The sequence below is a fragment of the Anomaloglossus baeobatrachus genome, chromosome 1 (genome assembly GCF_048569485.1).
Source record: "Anomaloglossus baeobatrachus isolate aAnoBae1 chromosome 1, aAnoBae1.hap1, whole genome shotgun sequence".
NCBI lineage: Eukaryota > Metazoa > Chordata > Amphibia > Anura > Aromobatidae > Anomaloglossus > Anomaloglossus baeobatrachus.
The window spans coordinates 572,792,337-572,812,665 of NC_134353.1; the positions used below are offsets into that span (position 1 = coordinate 572,792,337).

General features: G+C 46.8%; 1 protein-coding gene across 2 annotated transcripts in view; it reads right to left on the minus strand.

Moving 5' to 3' along the window:
* RIC1 (RIC1 partner of RAB6A GEF complex) overlaps nucleotides 1-20,329 on the minus strand; it is a 212,419-nt gene that overhangs the window by 163,574 nt on the left and 28,516 nt on the right. The gene's annotated exons all lie outside the window — the stretch shown is intronic.

A 20,329-nucleotide genomic window follows, 5' to 3' on the forward strand; every position in this document is an offset into this window, starting at 1 on the left:
AGACCAAGGAAGACATCAAAGCGTCAAGACAGGAAACAAAGCAATATGTCTCCAAAACAGGAAATGCACAACAAAACAAAGAAGGAACAAATGGGAAAAAACTGGTATCAATGTCTGTGACCAAACTGTAATAAACCGCCTAAATGAAATGGGATTTACATAAAGAAAAGCTAAATAAAAAGATGACTGCCTGAAGAGAACATGTACATTTTCCCAGTCATTGATGATATGGGGTTGCATGTCAGGTAAAGGCACTAGGGAGATAGCTGTCATTACATCTTCAATAAAATACCCAAGTTTACATTGAAATTTCAGACAATTTCATATCCCATCAATTGAAAGGATGTTTGGGGATGATGAAGTCATTTATCAAAATGATAATGCATCCTGCCATAGAGCAAAAACTGTGCAAACATTCCTTGAAAGAAGACACATAAGGTCAATGACATGGCCTGTAAATAGTCCGCATCTCAATCCAATTGAAAATCTCTGGTGGAAGTTGAAGAAAATGGTCCGTGACAAGGCTCCAACCTGCAAAGCTGATCTGGCAACAGCAATCAGAGAAAGTTGGAGCCAGATTGATGAAGAGACTGTCCCTCATAAGTCCATACCTCAGAGACTGCAAGCGGTTATTGAAGCCAGAGGTGGTGCAACAAAATACTAGTGATGTATTGGAGTGTTATTTTGTTTGTTTTTCAAGATTCCATAATTTTTCCTCAGAATTGAGTGATTCCATAATTTTTTCCCCCTGTTTGATCTTGAAAAGTAACTGATACTGGCTAGCACATTATGTTTTCATAAATTTTTTAGTGTTTCTTAAAGCCAGAAAGTTGACATTTGAAATGACTTTAGTTTTGTGCCATGTCTGTGATCTGCTTTTTTTAAACAAAAGTAAGCAACTGAATGAACATCCTCAGAGCCAGGTGACTCCATAATTTTTGCCAGGGGTTGTATACACATTGGGGTAACACTGGCGTTGCATTTCTGAAGGGAGTGCTGGAGTAGGATGCGCTAAATTCATTAGGAGGTGCACACCTCTTAATAAATTAGGAGCGTCTTAGATCTCCCATGTCTGCCAGAACTGCTATTTCATTGAGGGCCTAATTTATGCCACTAAAGTGATGTAAATTAGACGGATTTGCCAAGGAAAGCCTGCCCATGCTCCATCTCAGCTTTGCCCACTATGGAAAAGCAGACGGGACTGGTATAAAAATACAAACGTCGCCAACATTTTGCATAACTTTGGAGTTGAGCCAAAATTTGTGACATTTCAATGGGTTTTATGCAAAATTTCTAGGCAAAACAACTGGATGAATCATGTGCAAATAAAGTCTTACTTATTATGCAATTTGCTTGTTCTGCATGATTCTCTATACATTGAGTACCTTGTGCCATAATTTTTACTGACAGGTTATCTGGATGGCAACTCAATAATGAGGATGAAACGACAGATTTGAGGAATTCCTAGCTATGTCATTGAATTATGAAAGGCCTCGGAGAACCCAAAACAAAAGAAAAGCTTTCATTTAGATGCAGGTTTTCATTTCTGCCAGGGTCAAATATGTAATATACAAGGGGCTGCTGAAAAGTCTTTGGCTTTACCCAAAATGAAATCCGATTAGTTGATGAAACTTTACATTCCACATACTCTCCACTGATGTCAGCACACTTCTTACATCGGTATTCCAAGTTCTGTAAGCCTAGTAAAAAGAAGAATTTTGGTTGTGCCTCAAACCAGGCATCTGTAGCATCCATGGCATCAGAATGGTGTGAGGTTTGGTACCCATGAGGTGTTTCTTCAGGTTTGGAAACAGATGACAGTCGGACGGAGCTAGATCTGGTGAATAAGGTGGGTGGTCAACAAGCTAGAAGCCCAGCTCTGCCAGTTTTGCCGTGGTCGCTTGTGCAGTGGGAGCGGAGGTGTTGTCTTGCAGGAACAACTCTTGTAGACAGCTTGCCGCGCCTTTTGGCCTTCAGCGCTACCTTCAACTGGTCCAAAAGTTCAATGTAATACCTTGAATTGATGGTAGAACCCTTTTGAAGGTAGTCCACTAGCAGCAGGCCCTCTTTATCCCAGAACACAGATGACATCACCTTAGTAGCTGATTTTTCCACCCTGAATTTCTCCACTCTTTTGACTGCTATTTGTTTTCAGGGTCATACAAATAAATCCAGCTCTCATGCATAGTGACCAGCTGATCCAGGAAGTTCTTATCAGTCTGAAAACGCTGACAAATGGACGGGGAAGTTTTCACACGCATGCTTCTCTGATCTGTTGTCAAACATTTGAGGACCCACGTTGCAGATAGCGTCGTCATTACCAAATGTTCATGGATAATGACACAAACACGTTCAAGGGAAATCCCCATTATGTCGGCTATTGCTTTAGCTAAAATTTGTCGATTCTCCAGTATGAGGTTGTGCACAGCATCAACGATCTCCACAACAATAACCACTGTCATCTAGGACGTTCCTCATCATTGGTGCTGAAGTGGCCCATTTTAAATTTGGCAACCCGGTCCTTAACTGTGGAATATGAAGGGCATTGATCCTCCAATATCTGCGACAAAACACCATGAATATCCTTGCAGAAACAAGAATTTTATCACTCTTCTGCTCTCAGTTGCTGTGAATATCGCATTAGACTCCGCCATTTTGTTTTTCCGCGTGCCTAGAACACTGTTGCCATGAGCAACAAACACTAAATTTTGAAAACATATATTAGACACATAAGACTTTCATGTGATGTAACATTTGTTACCATAGAAACAAAAAAAAAAAGATCACAAAGCCAAAGACATATCAGCAGCCCCTCGTATATTTAACGTATGTAAGGACACCAATAGTGTACGATGGTAATATAACACATGACACACTTGTGCTACTGACGAAGCTGTAAAATCTGAACACAGAGCGTGCGCTGCCAGAGAGGATAAATCAAGAACACAGATTCTATCTCTTCATACGTAATATACAGACTGGTGTCAGGTTCTATGTGCGCACTTCCCGGATTTTGCCGCGGATTTTTCGCGGATTTGCTGCATGTTTCGCTGCAGAAAATGTTCATAACATCTCTGCAGTGAATCACCAGCAAATCCTATGGAGAAAAAAAATCCTGTGCGCACTGGGCGGAATTTGACAGCTGCATGTTTTGCTGCGGGAATCCCGCAGCAAAAACAAGTGCATGTCACTTCTTTTCCGCACATCGCTGCGGGATTTCACTCCATTGACTCAATGTTAATCGTGAAATCCCGCAGGGAATAACGCAGGCAGCAAATTCTGTGCGGTTCACTGCGTTTTCCTGCGTTATTCCCTGCGGTATTTCGCGGTTTACCTCCGGTAATGTACATCGCCTGTCTGCGGTTTGCAGGGAAGTGATGTCATTACAGGAAGAGTAAGCTGTGCAGAGTAAACACAGACACATCACAGACACATCACAGACACAGACACATCACAGACACATCACAGACACATCACAGACACATCACAGACACATCACAGACACAGACAGACATCACAGACACATAGAACACACATAGAAAGAAAACGGAAATATAGAAAACAAAGAACGTGGGCTCCGCTGCATATTTACCTTCCAGCCGAGGTAAGCACACAGCGGCGGCCCGGTATTCTCAGGCTGGGGAGGGAGAGGGGCAGGGTTAATGTCCCCCACCTCACTCCCCCTCCCACAGCCGAGAATATCAGCCGCAGCTGCCCCGGGACTGTCGCATGCATTATGCGGCAGTACCGGCGTGTCCCCGGCTCTTCTTGCCGCCGTGTAGCAGTGGCAGCAAGGTAATACAAGGGGTTAATGATGGTGGTGGATCACCGCCATTAACTCCAGGCTTGATCATGGCAGCGTCTATGTGACAGCTGACATGATCAACCCGTAAGTAAAGTGAAAAAAACACAGACACCGAAAAATCCTTTATTTTAAATAAAACAAACAAGCCTCATTCCCCATTTTATTAACCCCTCCCGCACCAAAGCTCCGGCGTAATCCTCAGCTCCGGCGTAATCCACAGGTCCTGCGCTGCTTACATCCAGCCACGACTGTCACAGACACAGCGCTGAATGAAAGCAGCAGACAGCAGAGGTAATTACCGGTCATTTCCCACGGCCGGTAATGTGAATTCACTGCCGACCGTGGGAAATGCAGCGATCTGTCCTCTATCTATCTATCCCTCTGTCTGTCTATCTATCCCTCTATCTATTCTTCTGTCTATCTACTATCTCAGAATTAAATGATTTTTTTTTTTTTTTTTTTCAATGTGCTTTATTGCATTGAATGCAATAAAGCACATCCCAACCCGCACGCGGCAAAACCACGGCAATACCGCGAATAATACCGCGGTAAAGCCGCAGCAAACCGCATGCGGTTTTCGGGTGCGGTTTCCCGCGTTTTTTTACTGCGGGTGCGGTAATCTTTGAGAGCATGCGGAATTTTCTCAAGAAAATTCCATTTCCCAGTGCGCACAGAGCCTAACAAGGACCATCCAAGTAAAACAACTATAGCCTGACCCGCCGCCCCCATCCATCTGGCTGCATACATGACCTCTCAGCTCCTAGTCATACTGGGTTAGGTCTTGGTGGGATTTCAAAGTGGAACATAAAGGACTTGTGGAGCTGAAGCGGTTGGAAGCCCCATGTGGCTATGAACCAGTACACTCCCGCAGTCTGTGAGCCTTGCTTTCTTTATTTCTTCCCCTGGCTCCTTAGTTGAATAACAGGAAACCGGCTGATGGAAAGAAATCTGAAACCCTCTACTTCTCGGCTCCTCCAGTTAAGCAGCTGTTGCTCTGTGGAAAGTCTCAGAATTAGAATAGTTAGGATATGCAGTGCTGGTGTTTAATAGGGGGTCAGCTTCACATGTCTCTACCTCCTGACTTTTCCGGGGACGTAACAAAGTCATTTTACGTGATCAGCTTGTCTTTACTAAATATAAGAAAGCACAGCTAGCTAAACAAACAGAGGAACCAAGAAGCCAGATATAGGATTTACTAATGCCTGGTCAAATACAGGACAAGCACACATCATCCCAAAGCGAGCTGGATTGCCACCGCCACCTGATAGCCTAAGGCATGATTATGGAGAGGCTATATTCACACATTGCTTTTTTGCAGCTTTTTATTTGAACAGGAAAAAATCTGCATAACAACATGCAGTTTTTTCTGCTGTTTGTTGCCTTTTTTTGGGGGGGTGCAGAATATATGTCATTTGTCTACAGTACATGTTTAATAAAGTTAGTTGTATTCACTAAAAACACATGGTTGGATTTTTCTGTAGCATTTGTTCACTTACTCATTGTTTTCTATGGTGGAAAAAAAAAGCTACAAAACGCTGAAAGAATTGACATGCTGCAGATTTACAAAACGCGGCTGTTTTCCAATTCAGTTAGGGAAAAAAAAAATAAAATCTAATATATAAAGCTGAGTGTGTGTATGTATGCATGTGTGTGTATGTATGCATGTGTATGTGTGAGTGTGTATGTATACATGTGTGAGTGTGTATGTATACATGTGTGAGTGTGTATGTATACATGTGTGAGTGTGTATGTATACATGTGTGAGTGTGTATGTATACATGTGTGAGTGTGTATGTATACGTGTGTGAGTGTGTGTGTGAGTGTGTATGTATACGTGTGTGTGTGTATGTATGTATGTATGCATGCATGCGTGTGTGTGCGTGTGTGTGTGTGCGTGTGTATGCGCGTGTGTATGCGCGTGCGTGTGTGTGTGTGTGCGCGTGTGTATGCGCGTGCGTGCGTGTGCGTATGCGCGCGTGTGTGTGTGTGTGTGTGTGTGTGTGTGCGCGCGCTAAAGGAATTTGCACCGTCGCATTTACAATCACGAAATTTTGCAGACACTCCATGTGACTCAGGGAACGTCATAGACTATGTTTTGACGAGAAAATTTAACCGTGCGCTTTACAGATACTATCTAAAATCCTGCCTCCATTAAACTGAATACAGGCTACAGGCTATTAATAGCAACTGTTAGTGGTTGCTATAGGAACAAAATAAACTGTTAGTATAAGAAGCTTATGTGTGAGGTAATATGATGTTGGTGGGGAGACGGATAGCGAGAGACAGAAAAGAGACAGCCCTGGAAAAGAGACAGACCGACACACATATAGAGACAGACACAGAGATAAAGAGAGACAGACAGACACAGAGATGGAGACAGATAGACTGATACAAATACAGAGAGATAGAAACAGACAGAGAAAGACACAGACAAAGAGAAAGACAGACAGAGACACACAGACAGACTGGGAGAGAGACAGTTACTATCCCAGGCAACGCCCGGATACTACAGTTAGTAAATAATAAAGAATCTCATAGCTTTGCCATTACTATAAAAAACAGCTTGTATTAAAAAAAAAAAAAAAAAAAAAAAAGCAAGCAACATAGCTTTATAAAAATCTACAGGTTTCCAGTTAGGCTATGTTCACACAATGCATCTTTTCTTAACCACTAAGATGTAGCATTTTTGGCCCCAAAAAAACGCACCCGCAGCAAAAACACAAACTGCATGCGTTTTTACCGCATTTTGCCAATGCGTTTTTTTTGTTTTTTTTTTTTTTAAGTCAAATCTTTTCACTGGAAGGGCTCAAAAACACTGGAAAAACGCAAAAATTGACATGCTGAATCTTGGCTGCATCTTCAAAACCGCAGCAAAAAAAAAAAAAAAAAAAAAAAGATGCCCAGTGTGGACAGCAAAATAGAAATCTCATAGACTTTGCTGGGTGAAGGAAATGCATAATTTTGGTGCATGTTTGTGGCCTCAAAAATGCACTAAAAAAGCAGTAAAAGATGCATTATGTGAACATAGCCTTACTCATTGATGTCCCAATATCTTTAGATGTCCAGCTAAATACTATAGCAGGGATTGGGAACCTCTGGCTCGCGGGCCGATGACGTTTCCTGCAGCCCGCGGGCACATTCCAGCAATCGCAGTGCTTGAGCGGCAGCCCCAGTCTTACAGGCTGCCGGCCCTTTAAATCCCATTGGTGATGAGAGGACACGCACGCAACTGCATGCCCATACCATGAGGTCCTTATGCTGCTCAGGGCTTACCTTGTGGGCAGGGTAAGCAGTGTGAGTAGCGCTCCCGTTCCACAGAAGAACTAGAGGAGCAGCAGCTTTACCAGCCTCCCTGCTGCACATGCCTCCTGGACCTGTGGTGGGTGACTCCTCCCCCCAGTATGTGAGTCCACAATCCAATGCTGTGTGCACCCTAGTAGAGTGTGAGTGTGTGAACCCTAGTAGTGTGTGCCATCCCCCAGTGCTGTGTACCATCCCCCAGTGACGCACACCCCCTAGTAGGTAGTGGGTGTGCCATCCCCTCAGTGCTGTGTGCCAGCCCCCAGCGCTGTGTGCCCCCTCAGTCTTGTGTAACCCCTAGAGCTGTCCGTGCCCCCCTCCCCAGAGCTGTCCGTACCCCCACCCCCAGAGCTGTCCGTGCCCCCACCCCCAGAGCTGTCCGTGCCGTCTGTGCCACCGCCAGAGCTGTCCGTGCTTTCCCAGTGCTATCCGTGCCCCCTAGTGATGTCTGTGGCCCGCTTCCTGTGATGTATCTGCCCCAGCCTCTCCTGTGATATATATGCCCCAGCATCTCTTGTAATTTAATGTTCCCAGTGTCTCCTGTAATTTATGTACCCCTGCGTCTCCCATAATTTATGCGCCCCAGCCCCTCCAGAGAAATGTACACTACAGTTCAAAAGTTTAGGGTCACTTAGATATTTCCTTATTTTTGAAAGAAAAGCAAAATTTTTTTTTCAATGAAGCTAGAGTGTATTTCTGTTTAAGTTAATGTTAGCTTAGCTTACCACCACTCCAGTGTTCCAATGGTATATTGTGTTTGCTAACTGTGTTACAAGGCTAATTGATGTTTAGAAATCCCTTGAAAACCCTTGTGCAAGTATGTTCGCACAACTGAAAACAGTTTTGCTGATTAGAGAAGCTATAAAACTGATGTTCCTTTGAGCTAGTTGAGAATCTGGAGCTTTACATTTGTTGGTTCCATTAAACTCTCAAAATGGCCAGAAAAAGAGAACTTTCATGTGAAACTCGACAGTCTATTCCTGTTCTTAGAAATGAAGGATATTCCATGCAAGAAATTGCCAAGAAACTGAACATTTCCTACAATGGTGTGTACTACTCCCTTCAGGGGAGCGCAAAACAGGCTCTAACCAGAGTAGAAAGAAAAGTGGGAGGCCCCGCTGCACAACAAGACAAGTACAGTACATTAGAGTCTTTAATTTGATAAATTGACGCCTCAGGTCCACAACTGGCAGCTTCATTAAATAGTACCCGCAAAACGCCAGTGTCAACATCTACAGTGAAGAGGCGACTCAGAGATGCTGGCCTTCAGGGCAGAGTGGCAAAGAAAAAGCCATATCTGAGACTGGATGATAAAAGGAAAAGATTACTATGGGCAAAAGAACACACAGAGGAATATTGGAAAAAAGGTGTCATGGACAGACGAATTGAAGTTTGAGGTGTTTGAATGACACAGAAGAACATTTGTGAGACGCAGAACAACTGAAAAGATGCTGGACGAGTGCCTGCCGCCATCTGTCAAGCATGGTGGAGGTAATGTGATGGTCTGGGGTTGTTTTGATGCTGGTAAAGTGGGAGATTTGTATAAGGTAAAAGGGATTTTGAATAAGGAAGGCTATCACTCCATTTTGCAATGTCATGCCATACCCTGTGGACAGTGCTTGATTGCAGCCAATTTCATCCTACAACAGGACAATGAGCACACCTCCAAATTATGCATGAACTATTTAGGGAAGAAGCAGGCAGCTGGTATTCTATCTGTAATGGAGTGGCCAGCCCAGTCACCAGATCTCAACCCTATTGAGCTGTTGTGGGAGCAGCTTGACCGTATGGTACCAAAAAGTGCCCATCAAGCCAATCCAACTTGAGGGAGGGGGGGGGGGGAATATCTCCAGATTACCTCAGCAAATTAACAGCTAGAATGCTAAAAGGTCTGCAAAGCTGGAATTGCTGCAAAGGAGCATTGTGTGCCAAAAGCAAAGTGTGAAGGAGAAAATTATTATTTCAAGTAAAATTCATTATTTCTAACCTAGTCAATGTCAGGACTATATTTTCTATTCATTATGCAACTCATTTGATAGATAAAAGTATGATTCTTCATGGTAAAGACAAAATTGTCTGGGTGACCACAAACGTTTGAACTGTAGTGTATACCCCCCAGCGTCTCCTGTGATGTCTATGCCCCCAGCCTCTCCAGACAGACAAACCTGGAAAAGCAGCTGTGAGAAGTAATATGATCAATATAATCTAACATCACAGCTGCAGCAAAGAGAGGCAGCTCCAGCCACCAAAGGGGTGAGTTAATTAATTGTTTGACCAAAAATACAGCAGGGTAATTTTCAAGTTGATAATTCAGTGCAGCCCCCGAAGGTAGGTAGAATAATCCAAATGGCCCCCGACAGTAAAAAGCTTCCCCACCCCTGCACTATAGCAAACCTACGGCAGTGGACACGACTCTCTGGGATCATTGCAGGTCTCCAGGAGTAATGTTACAAACAAAACAACAGCGCAACTCTCAACCACTATTTTGATTTTCTGTATAGACAATACACTTATTATAATGCAAACTTTAGACTGATTTTAACGTCCCAGTTTAATGATAGGCAGGGGCATCTCTTTATATTTGTCAGTTAGTGGAGGTCCCTACTTGGTTAACCCTGGAAAATTCTTTTTGAGTTGGATATTACAAACTATTGTTCAAGAGACAATGAGACTATATTTAGTCACTTACTGAAGAAAGAACAGCAAAGATTCACTTCTATAAAGACACTCTCTTTACATTCAAAAGTGGAAACCGTGTCATCCCATATTATGCAAGAAGGACATACGTTTTATACACTTACAGCGTCAAAGCTAACAACACTGTGGAAAAGAGAAGTCAGAAACTTGCTGAACAGTTGGAATATAGATGTGTTAATAAGAAGTGGCAATTAAGTTATGATAACAAATTGCCAGTTTAGTTCTTCTCTCAAGACACTCTCCACTACAAATTAGCATAGACAACATTAGGGTACCGTCACACTTTAGCGATGCTCCAGCGATCTGACCTGGTCAGGATCGCTGGTGCGTCGCTACATGGTCGCTGGTGAGCTGTCAATCAGGCAGATCTCACCAGTGACCAGCCCCCAGCGACGCGTGGAAGCGATGCTGCGCTTGGTAACTAAGGTAAATATCGGGTAACCAAGCGCTTGGTAACCCGATATATACCTTGGTTACCAGTGCACACCGCTTAGGGCTGGCTCTCTGCACTCGTAGCCAGAGTACACATCGGGTTAATAAGCAAACCGCTTTGCTTATTTACCCGATGTAGGGAGCCGGCACTGGCAGCCTGAGAGCGGCGGACGCTAGTAACCAAGGTAAATATCGGGTAACCAAGCAAAGCACTTCGCTTGGTTACAGCTTACCGCAGGCTGCCAGAAGCCGGCTCCCTGCTCCCTTCACATTCAGATCGTTGCTCTCTCGCTGTCAAACACAGCGATGTGTGCTTCACAGCGTGAGAGCAACGTCCAAAAAATGAACCAGCACTGTGTGTAACGAGCAGCGATTTCACAGCAGGGGGCCTATCATTGTGACTGGTGTTTCATAAGTCAGTCTTAAAGGGAATCTGTTAGCATAATTTCAACTCACAAACTATTTATATGCGCAAGCAGCTCTAAGTAAAAACTTTACATGGCCAGTCTGTTGCTTCCTTACTGAGAAATCAGCATTTGAATTGATATGTAAATGAGGCTGTGGATTTAAAGCCTCTGTCACTCCAGCTCTATTCCCTGTCTAGCGCAGTCTACTCCTGCTTAACTATCAAGCTCTATGCTATATGACTACAGGCAATAAAGCCTTCAGTCCAGCAGGAGGAGGTGGCGGTGCTGGGCAGGTAATAGAGCTGGAGTGACAGAGGTTTCAGATCAGCCTCATTCGCATATCAATGCAACTGCCGATTTCTCAGTATCAAGGGTATGGACTTGTCATGTAAAGATATTGCTAGACTTGTTTTGAAGGAACAATTTGCATATATAAAATAGTTTGAGGTGTGAAATGCTGCTGACAGACCTTTTAAAAGGGGTTGTCCAGGATTATTTTTTTGTGTATGGAGCTAAGAACTAACAGGCAGGTAATTGCTAAGTATCTGCGTGTTCTGTATGGGGGACAATCTCTGCAAGCTCAGACAGAAATTTGATTGCTTCACTTCACCTCTCGTCAGCAGAACAGCACCTTATCTCTTCCAGTCTGCTGTGTCAATGGCATGTCACAGCAGTTGCCATGCTGATTGACAGCCTCCTCTCCGCAAGAAGGTAATGGGGAGCTGGATGTCAATCAGCAGGACATTGGCAGAGACGAGCCATCAACAAAGCCAAGGAGAAGAAGGGATGATACGCTGTTGATGTGATGCCAGTGACAGCCACAGAACCACTGGCAGGAGCAAAAAGTTAGATATGTTTAGCTTAGAAAAAAGACGTCTCAGAGGAGATCTCATTTATATGTATAAATACATGTGTGGTCAATATAAAGGACTGGCACATGACTTATTTCTTCCAAAAACAATACTAAGGACCAGGGGGCACTCACTGCGAGTGGAAGAAAAGCGATTCCGACAGCTAAATAGGAAAGGGTTCTTTACAGTTAGAGCGGTCAGACTGTGGAATACCCTACCACAAGAGGTAGCAATGGCAGATACTATAACAGCTTTTAAAAAAGGGCTGGATGATTTCCTCAGTACACAAAACATTGTTGGTTATAAATGACTTAGTGACAAAATGTAGAACTGGTGGAGGAAGGTTGAACTAGATGGACCTAGGTCTTTTTTCAACCTTAGTAACTATGTAACTATGTAACTATGAGCAGTCTGTTGCTGCTCATATCTGTCAGAGATCGGCATCAGCAGGGCCGGCGTCAGCACCCGGCAAACCCGGTCAAATGCTGGGGCCCTGGGCTGCCGGGGAGGTCCACTCGCAGTGGCAGGGGGGCCTGGTGACAGCGCGCACGCTCCCTCTCTCATCATTCTCCCTGCTGTCTCTGGAGTGTTAGCGCCCTGACAGGATTGCAGCAGAGCGCGGTGACGTCACCACCGCGCGCCTGCAGTGAGGTCAGAGCGACAGCAGTGGATGAGCTGAGGAGACCGGAACAGCGCGGGGGGGGGGGGGGGGGGGACGAGGAAAAGTGAGTATGCACTAGTCACTGTGGCCAGACGACCATGGGGGCTATATACTACATGAAGGTGCCCAATACTATCTGGGTCTGCACTGTCTATATTGGGCTGTATACTACATGAAGGTGCCTAATGGTATATGGGTCTGCACGGTGCTATATAGAAGCTGTGCACTACATGAGGGTGCCTAATGCTATCTAGGTCTGCATTGTGCTATATAGGGGCTGTATACTACATGAAGGTGCCTAATGCTATCTCGGTCTGCACTGTGCTATATGCGGGCTGTATGCTACATGAGGGTGCCTAATGCTTTATGGGTCTGCATAGTGCCATATGGGGGGCTGCATAGTGCCATATGGGGGGGCTGCATAGTGCCATATGGGGGGCTGCATAGTGCCATATCGGGGGCTGCATAGTGCCATATGGAGGAATATGGGGGCTGCATACTACTATAACCCCAGAGTTGTATGTCCCCTCCACCCCGGTGCTGTATACCCCCTCAGAGCTGTATGTCCCCCCACCCCAGTGCTGCATGCCCTCCAGAGCTGTATGTCCACCCCCCCAGAGCTGCGTGACCCCAGAGCTGCGTGACCCCAGAGCTGCATGTAACCCCCACCTCAGAGCTTTTTGTCCCCCCACCCCAGAGCCACTGCCCCCCTCTAGAGCTGTATACTCCCCATTGCTGTATACCCCTTTCCTCAGTAATATGTATGCCCGCCAGTAATGTGTATGTCGCTAACCTCTCTTGTGATGTATATACACAGCAGTGCTAGTGTTCTTTGTGTGTTAGTCATGGCCACCATTCAGCGTGGCACTAAGGGTATGTGCGCACGTTGCTTTTTACCTGCTTTTTACCTGCTTTTTTGCTGCTTTTTCTTCTGCGCTGTTTAATGCCAAAATGGATGTGTTCTTCTATTCAAGCAAAGTCTATGGGAATTTGGGTTTCTTGTTCACACTATGTTGTTCAAAATGCTGCCTTTTTGTGGCAGAACTTTGGTCAAAAACTCAGCTTTTCAAAGAAGCAACATGTCAATTGTTTTTGCCATTTGGGTTTTGCACTGCAAAGCTGAGTTTTTGACCAAAGTTCTGCCACAAAAAGGCAGCATTTTGAACAACATAGTGTGAACAAGAAACCCAAATTCCCATAGACTTTGCTTGAATAGAAGAACACATCCATTTTGGCATTAAACAGCGCAGAAGAAAAAGCAGCAAAAAAGCAGGTAAAAAGCAACATGCGCACATACCCTAACACATGCCCAAGAGGAGCTGGACGGACACAAGTGGGGAGGTGAATGAGGCTGTTGCCGGCTTCCCAATATTAGAAATATCTCTAATTTGTCTGTGTATGCATGTATGATGTGTATCTATGTATGTCAGTGTATATGACTATATATAGATTTATGTCAATTTATATGTGTTTTTGTGAACTTTTCTTTAAATATATATGTGTACGTATGCCTGTATGTGTATGTATCTGTGCATGTCTATGTGTGGATGGAGCCCACCGAGACTCTTTTGCCCAGGGCCTACAAAAACCTGGCGCCGGCAAAAAAGTTATGTAATTAACAACTACCTGTCTGTTATTTCTTAACCCCAGATAACCCTTTTAATGATGAGTGCATCTGATCAGTGCCGTGCAAATAGACAGAAAAGTTACACCACTATAGTGGTGTAACTAGTGAAGAATTTGTTGACATGTTTCGCCTCAACCCTTCTATGCTCAGCCCATTTTGGCAGATCTGTCCGGGACTAGCATAAATTTTGTGACTTTTGGAAGTTTTATGTGCAACTTTGAATAAATACTGAGAAACTTTTAAAAATCTGTAAAAAAAAACAACAAAAAAAAAACGAAGAATCAGGGTTTCAGGGTTATGGTGTCTGAATCAAGCTTTGCAGAAATCTTCCATACAACCACAGAATGCAGAGGTTCCTTTTTTTTTTACATAATTTTGTACAGCTACTTTAGAGGACTAACATGTATAATACACACACACACACACACACACACACACACACACACACACAGGGATGGGATAAAACCCCACCCCCAAAGAGCCATCAACGAAAGACATTGCAAGCAGACACATTCTCCGATTTTACGAAAGTGATGAGCTGCTTTTGGGCTATTTCCCCTTCAACAACCCCCCCCACCCCCCGAAAAAAAATAATTAAAAAAAATAATAAAAACTCCTGCCAATGGAGGGGCATTTGGCTGAACAGGTCTTATAGCCTCTTTTCCAAACACGCAGTGTCTGAGCTTAAAGGGGTTGTCCAGGTTTGGGGCGCTGTCAGGATTCCCTGATACTGCTGCTGCGAGCAGGAGGTCATGTGACTGCATGAATGCGATATGCATACTTCTGGCCACATTCCAACCAGAAGTGTACTTGTATTGAGCAAGGCTGCACACATGACTGCATTTACGCAAATCGTGTAACTGAAGTCACTCGCCTTCTCCCGGCGCCGGAGGACACTGACAGTGAGCTCCATGTGCTGTGAGGATTCTCAAGCTTGCAGCCACCGAGTGACTACAGATTTGCACAACAAGCCTCAACAACCCCTTTAATTCCTAACTTCAAGAACCTGCATAAGTGCAGATGACATGCAGTGTTTAAATGAAGGAGGCTGTATCTGGTGTCTTGTCAGCTACACTCCATTGGTAGCCATCCTATGGACAGGAATGCCTAGCAGATAGCACAAAATGCTTGCCTAAGCGCCAAAGCACCACCTCCGAATTATTGAGAAAGAAGGGAATTTTGTTTACTTACCGTAAATTCCTTTTCTTCTAGCTCTAATTGGGAGACCCAGACAATTGGGTGTATAGGCTATGCCTCCGGAGGCCGCACAAAGTACTACACTTAAAAGTGTTAGGCCCCTCCCCTTCTGCCAATACACCCCCCGTGCTCCCACGGGCTGCTCAGTTTTGGTGCAAAAGCAAGAAGGAGGAAAAAATAATTATAAACTGGTTTAACTTCAATCCGAAGGAAACTCGGAGAACTGAAACCATTCAACATGAACAACATGTGTACACAAAAAAACAGGGGCGGGTGCTGGGTCTCCCAATTAGAGCTAGAAGAAAAGGAATTTACGGTAAGTAAACAAAATTCCCTTCTTTTTCGCTCTATTGGGAGACCCAGACAATTGGGACGTCCAAAAGCAGTCCCTGGGTGGGTAAAATAATACCTCGTAAGAGAGCCGTAAAACGGCCCTTTCCTACAGGTGGGCAACCGCCGCCTGAAGGACTCGTCCACCTAGGCTGGCATCCGCCGCAGCATAGGTATGCACCTGATAGTGCTTCGTGAAAGTGTGCAGGCTCGACCAGGTAGCCGCCTGACACACCTGTTGAGCCGCAGCCTGGTGCCTCAAAGCCCAGGACGCTCCCACGGCTCTGGTAGAATGGGCCTTCAGCCCTGAGGGAACCGGAAGCCCAGCCGAACGGTAAGCTTCGATAATTGGCTCCTTGATCCACCGAGCCAGGGTTGATTTGGAAGCCTGTGACCCTTTACGCTGGCCAGCGACAAGGACAAAGAGTGCATCCGAGCGGCGCAGGGGCGCCGTACGAGAAATGTAGAGTCTGAGTGCTCTCACCAGATCTAACAAGTGCAAATCCTTTTCACATTGGTGAACTGGATGAGGATAAATAGAGGGTAAGGAAATATCCTGATTGAGATGAAAGGGGGATACCACCTTAGGGAGAAACTCCGGAACCGGACGTAGAACCACCTTGTCCTGGTGAAAAACCAGAAAAGGGGCTTTGCACGACAACGCTGCTAGCTCAGACACTCTCCGAAGTGAAGTGACTGCTACTAGAAAAACCACTTTCTGCGAAAGGCGTGAGAGAAATATCTCTCATTGGCTCGAATGGTGGTTTCTGAAGAACCATCAGCACCCTGTTTAGATCCCAGGGTTCTAACGGCCGCTTGTAAGGTGGAACGATGTGACAAACACCCTGCAGGAACGTGCGTACCTGTGGAAGTCTAGCTAGGCGCTTCTGGAAAAACACAGAGAGCGCTGAAACTTGTCCCTTAAGGGAACCGAGCGACAAACCCTTTTCCCGTCCAGATTGAAGGAAGGACAGAAAAGTAGGTAATGCAAATGGCCAGGGAGAAAAACCCTGAGCAGAGCACCACGACAGGAAAATTTTCCACGTCCTGTGATAAATCTTGGCAGACGTTGGTTTCCTAGCCTGTCTCATAGTGGCAATGACTTCTTGAGATAACCCTGAAGACGCTAGGATCCAGGACTCAATGGCCACACAGTCAGGTTGAGGGCCGCAGAATTCAGATGGAAAAAACGGCCCTTGAGACAGCAAGTCTGGTCGGTCTGGTAGTGCCCACGGTTGGCCGACCGTGAGATGCCACAGATCCGGGTACCACGACCTCCTCGGCCAGTCTGGAGCGACGAGGATGGCGCGGCGGCAGTCGGCCCTGATCTTGCGTAACACTCTGGGCAACAGTGCCAGCGGAGGAAACACATAAGGGAGCTGAAACTGCGACCAATCCTGAACTAAGGCGTCTGCCGCCAGAGCTCTGGGATCTTGAGACCGTGCCATGAACGTTGGTACCTTGTTGTTGTGCCGGGACGCCATGAGGTCGACGTCCGGCACCCCCCAGCGGCAACAGATCTCCTGAAACACGTCCGGGTGAAGGGACCATTCCCCTGCGTCCATGCCCTGGCGACTGAGATAATCTGCTTCCCAGTTTTCCACGCCTGGGATGTGAACTGCGGATATGATGGAGGCCGTGGCTTCCACCCACATCAAAATCCGCCGGACTTCCTGGAAGGCTTGTCGACTGCGTGTGCCGCCTTGGTGGTTGATGTATGCCACCGCTGTAGAATTGTCCGACTGAATTCGGATCTGCTTGCCTTCCAGCCACTGCTGGAACGCTTTCAGGGCAAGATACACTGCCCGAATTTCCAGAACATTGATCTGAAGCGAGGACTCTTGCCGGGTCCACGTACCCTGAGTCCTGTGGTGGAGAAAAAAACCGCTCCCCACCCTGACAGACTTGCGTCCGTCGTGACTACTTCCCAGGATGGGGGTAGGAAGGATTTCCCCTTCGACAATGAAGTGGGAAGAAGCCACCACCGAAGGGAAGCGTTGGTCGCCTTAGAGAGGGAGACGGTCCTGTCGAGGGACGTCGGCTTCCTGTCCCATTTGCGTAGGATGTCCCATTGAAGAGGACGCAGGTGAAACTGCGCGAAAGGGACTGCTTCCATTGCTGCCACCATCTTCCCCAGGAAGTGCATGAGGCGCCTCAAGGGGTGTGACTGGCCTTGAAGGAGAGATTGTACCCCTGTCTGTAGTGACCGCTGCTTGATCAGCGGAAGCTTCACTATCGCTGAGAGGGTATGAAACTCCATGCCAAGGTATGTGAGCGATTGGGCCGGTGTCAGATTTGACTTTGGAAAATTGATGATCCACCCGAAACTCTGGAGAGTCTCCAGGGTAGCGTCGAGGCTGTGTTGGCATGCCTCTAGAGAGGGTGCCTTGATCAACAGATCGTCCAAGTACGGGATCACCGAGTGACCCTGAGAATGGAGGACCGCTACTACAGTAGCCATAACCTTGGTGAAAACCCGTGGGGCTGTTGCCAGGCCGAATGGCAGTGCCACGAACTGCAGGTGTTCGTTTCCTATGGCGAAGCGCAAGAAGCGCTGGTGCTCTGGGGCAATCGGAACGTGGAGATAAGCATCTTTGATATCGATCGATGCAAGGAAACCTCCTTGGGACATTGAGGCGATGACGGAGCGAAGGGATTCCATCCGGAACCGCCTGGTCTTTACGTGTTTGTTGAGAAGTTTCAGGTCTAGGACAGGACGGAAAGACCCGTCCTTCTTTGGGACCACAAACAAGTTGGAGTAAAAACCGTGGCCCTGTTGATGAAGAGGAACAGGGACCACCACTCCTTCTGCCTTCAGAGTGCCCAGCGCCTGCAGAAGAGCCTCGGCTCTCTCGGGAGGCGGAGAAGACCTGAAGAATCGAGTCGGGGGACGAGAGATGAACTCTATCTTGTAACCGTGAGACAGAATGTCTCTCACCCAGCGGTCTTTTATTTGTGGCAGCCAGGTGTCGCAAAAGCGGGAGAGCCTGCCACCGACCGAGGATGCTACTAGAGGAGGTAGAAGTCATGAGGCAGCCGCTTTGTTAGCGGTGCTCCCAATGGCCTTTTTAGGACGTGACTTAGACCGCCATGCATCAGAGTTCCTTTGTTCTTTCTGAGACCTTTTGGACGAGGAGAATTGGGACCTGCCCGCGCCCCGAAAGGACCGAAACCTCGACTGCCCTCTCCTCTGTTGGGAGAGGTTCTGCTTGGGCTGGGGTAAGGATGTATCCTTTCCCTTGGATTGTTTGATGATTTCATCCAGGCGCTCGCCAAAGAGCCTGTCGCCAGAAATTGGCAAACCGGTTAAACGCTTTTTTGGAAGCGGAATCTGCCTTCCACTCCCGTAGCCACAAGGCCCTGCGGACTACTACCGAATTGGCGGTCGCAACTGCCGTACGGCTCACAGAGTCCAGGACAGCATTCATAGCGTAAGACGCAATTGCCGAGGTCTGGGAGGTAATGGAAGCCACTTGTGGCGCGGCCGCTTCAATTTTCGCTTGACCTGCTGATATAGCTTGTAGCGCCCATACGGCTGCGAATGCTGGGGCAAAAGAAGCTCCGATAGCTTCATAGATGGATTTCATCCAGAGCTCCATCTGCCTGTCAGTGGCATCTTTAAGCGAGGCCCCATCTTCCACTGCAAGTATGGATCTAGCCGCCAGTCTGGAGATTGGAGGATCCACTTTGGGACATTGAATCCAACCTTTAACCACTTCCGGGGGAAAAGGATAACGTGTATCCTTAAGGCGCTTAGAGAAACGCTTATCCGGACAAGCATGGTGATTCTGGATTGCCTCTCTGAAATCAGAGTGGTCTAGAAACATACTCTGTGTACGCTTGGGGAACCTGAAGCGAAATTTCTCCTGCTGAGAATCAGACTCCTCCGCCGGAGGGGCTGAGGGAAGAATATCCAGCAACTGATGAATGGATGCAATAAGATCATTCACTATGGCGCCCCCGTCTGGAGAATTAAGATTGAGAGCGCTCCCAGGATCAGAATCCTGATCAGCTGTTTCCGCATCATCAACCAGAGAATCCCCCCGCTGAGACCCTAAACAATATGATGTCGAGGGAAATTCTAAGCGGGCTCGCTTAGACGATCTGGGGCTATGTTCTAAGTCCGAACCCTCCGTCTGGGATGTATGAGATACCCCGTGAGGACATTGTTGGTCCAACTGAGGGGGGGTCAGGGAACAATGATTCAACAGAGTCCCTTTGCTGAGATACCGGTCTGGACTGCAAGGCTTCTAGTATCTTAGCCATAGTCTCAGAGAGTTGATCCTTAAAGGCTGCAAACTCAGTCCCAGTCACCTGGACAGTGTCAACAGGTGGCTCCCCCTGGGCCCCTCTTAGCAGAGGATCCGGCTGAGGAAGTGTCACAGGGGTCGAACACTGCACACAATGAGGGTCAGTGGAACCTGCCTGTAGCTGGGTCTTACATGCGGCGCAGGCAACATAATAGGCCTGTGTTTTGGCACCCCTGCCTTTTATGGGCGCCATGCTATAGTTTTCCCTGAGTAACACAATAGGGTATATAGCCAGAAAGAACTGTGCTCATACAGTGTAAATTATATACAGTACACAAATAATGTACCCATACAATACAGCACCATGGGGCTAGCACCACATGTGCTGTTTACCAGCCGCCTAAGCGGTTGTGAGGCCACCAGAGACCGTGTCTGGGTCTCCCATGAATATGTCCCTCTCTGCAGCGTCGGTGGAGCTGACAGGAATGGCTGCGGCGTCCTGACGAGCTGAGGAAGCTGTGGGCGTGGCCTAGAAAGAGCGCGAAACGGGCGCTCATACTGTGTACAGTGAGGGGAGTGGAGCATGTAAATCATACTCCAGCCCTCATTGCTGCTCGCTCCGTGCAGCGTCCCGCCCTTCCCCTGCCTGTCAGGGCTGAGGGCGGGAGAGAAAAAGGGAAACTAGGCCGCAATGAAGCCGGGGACTGTAGTAATAAACGCGGCCGCCGTAAAAGCGCGGTCGCGTGAAAGTCCCCGGCGAACTACAAGTCCC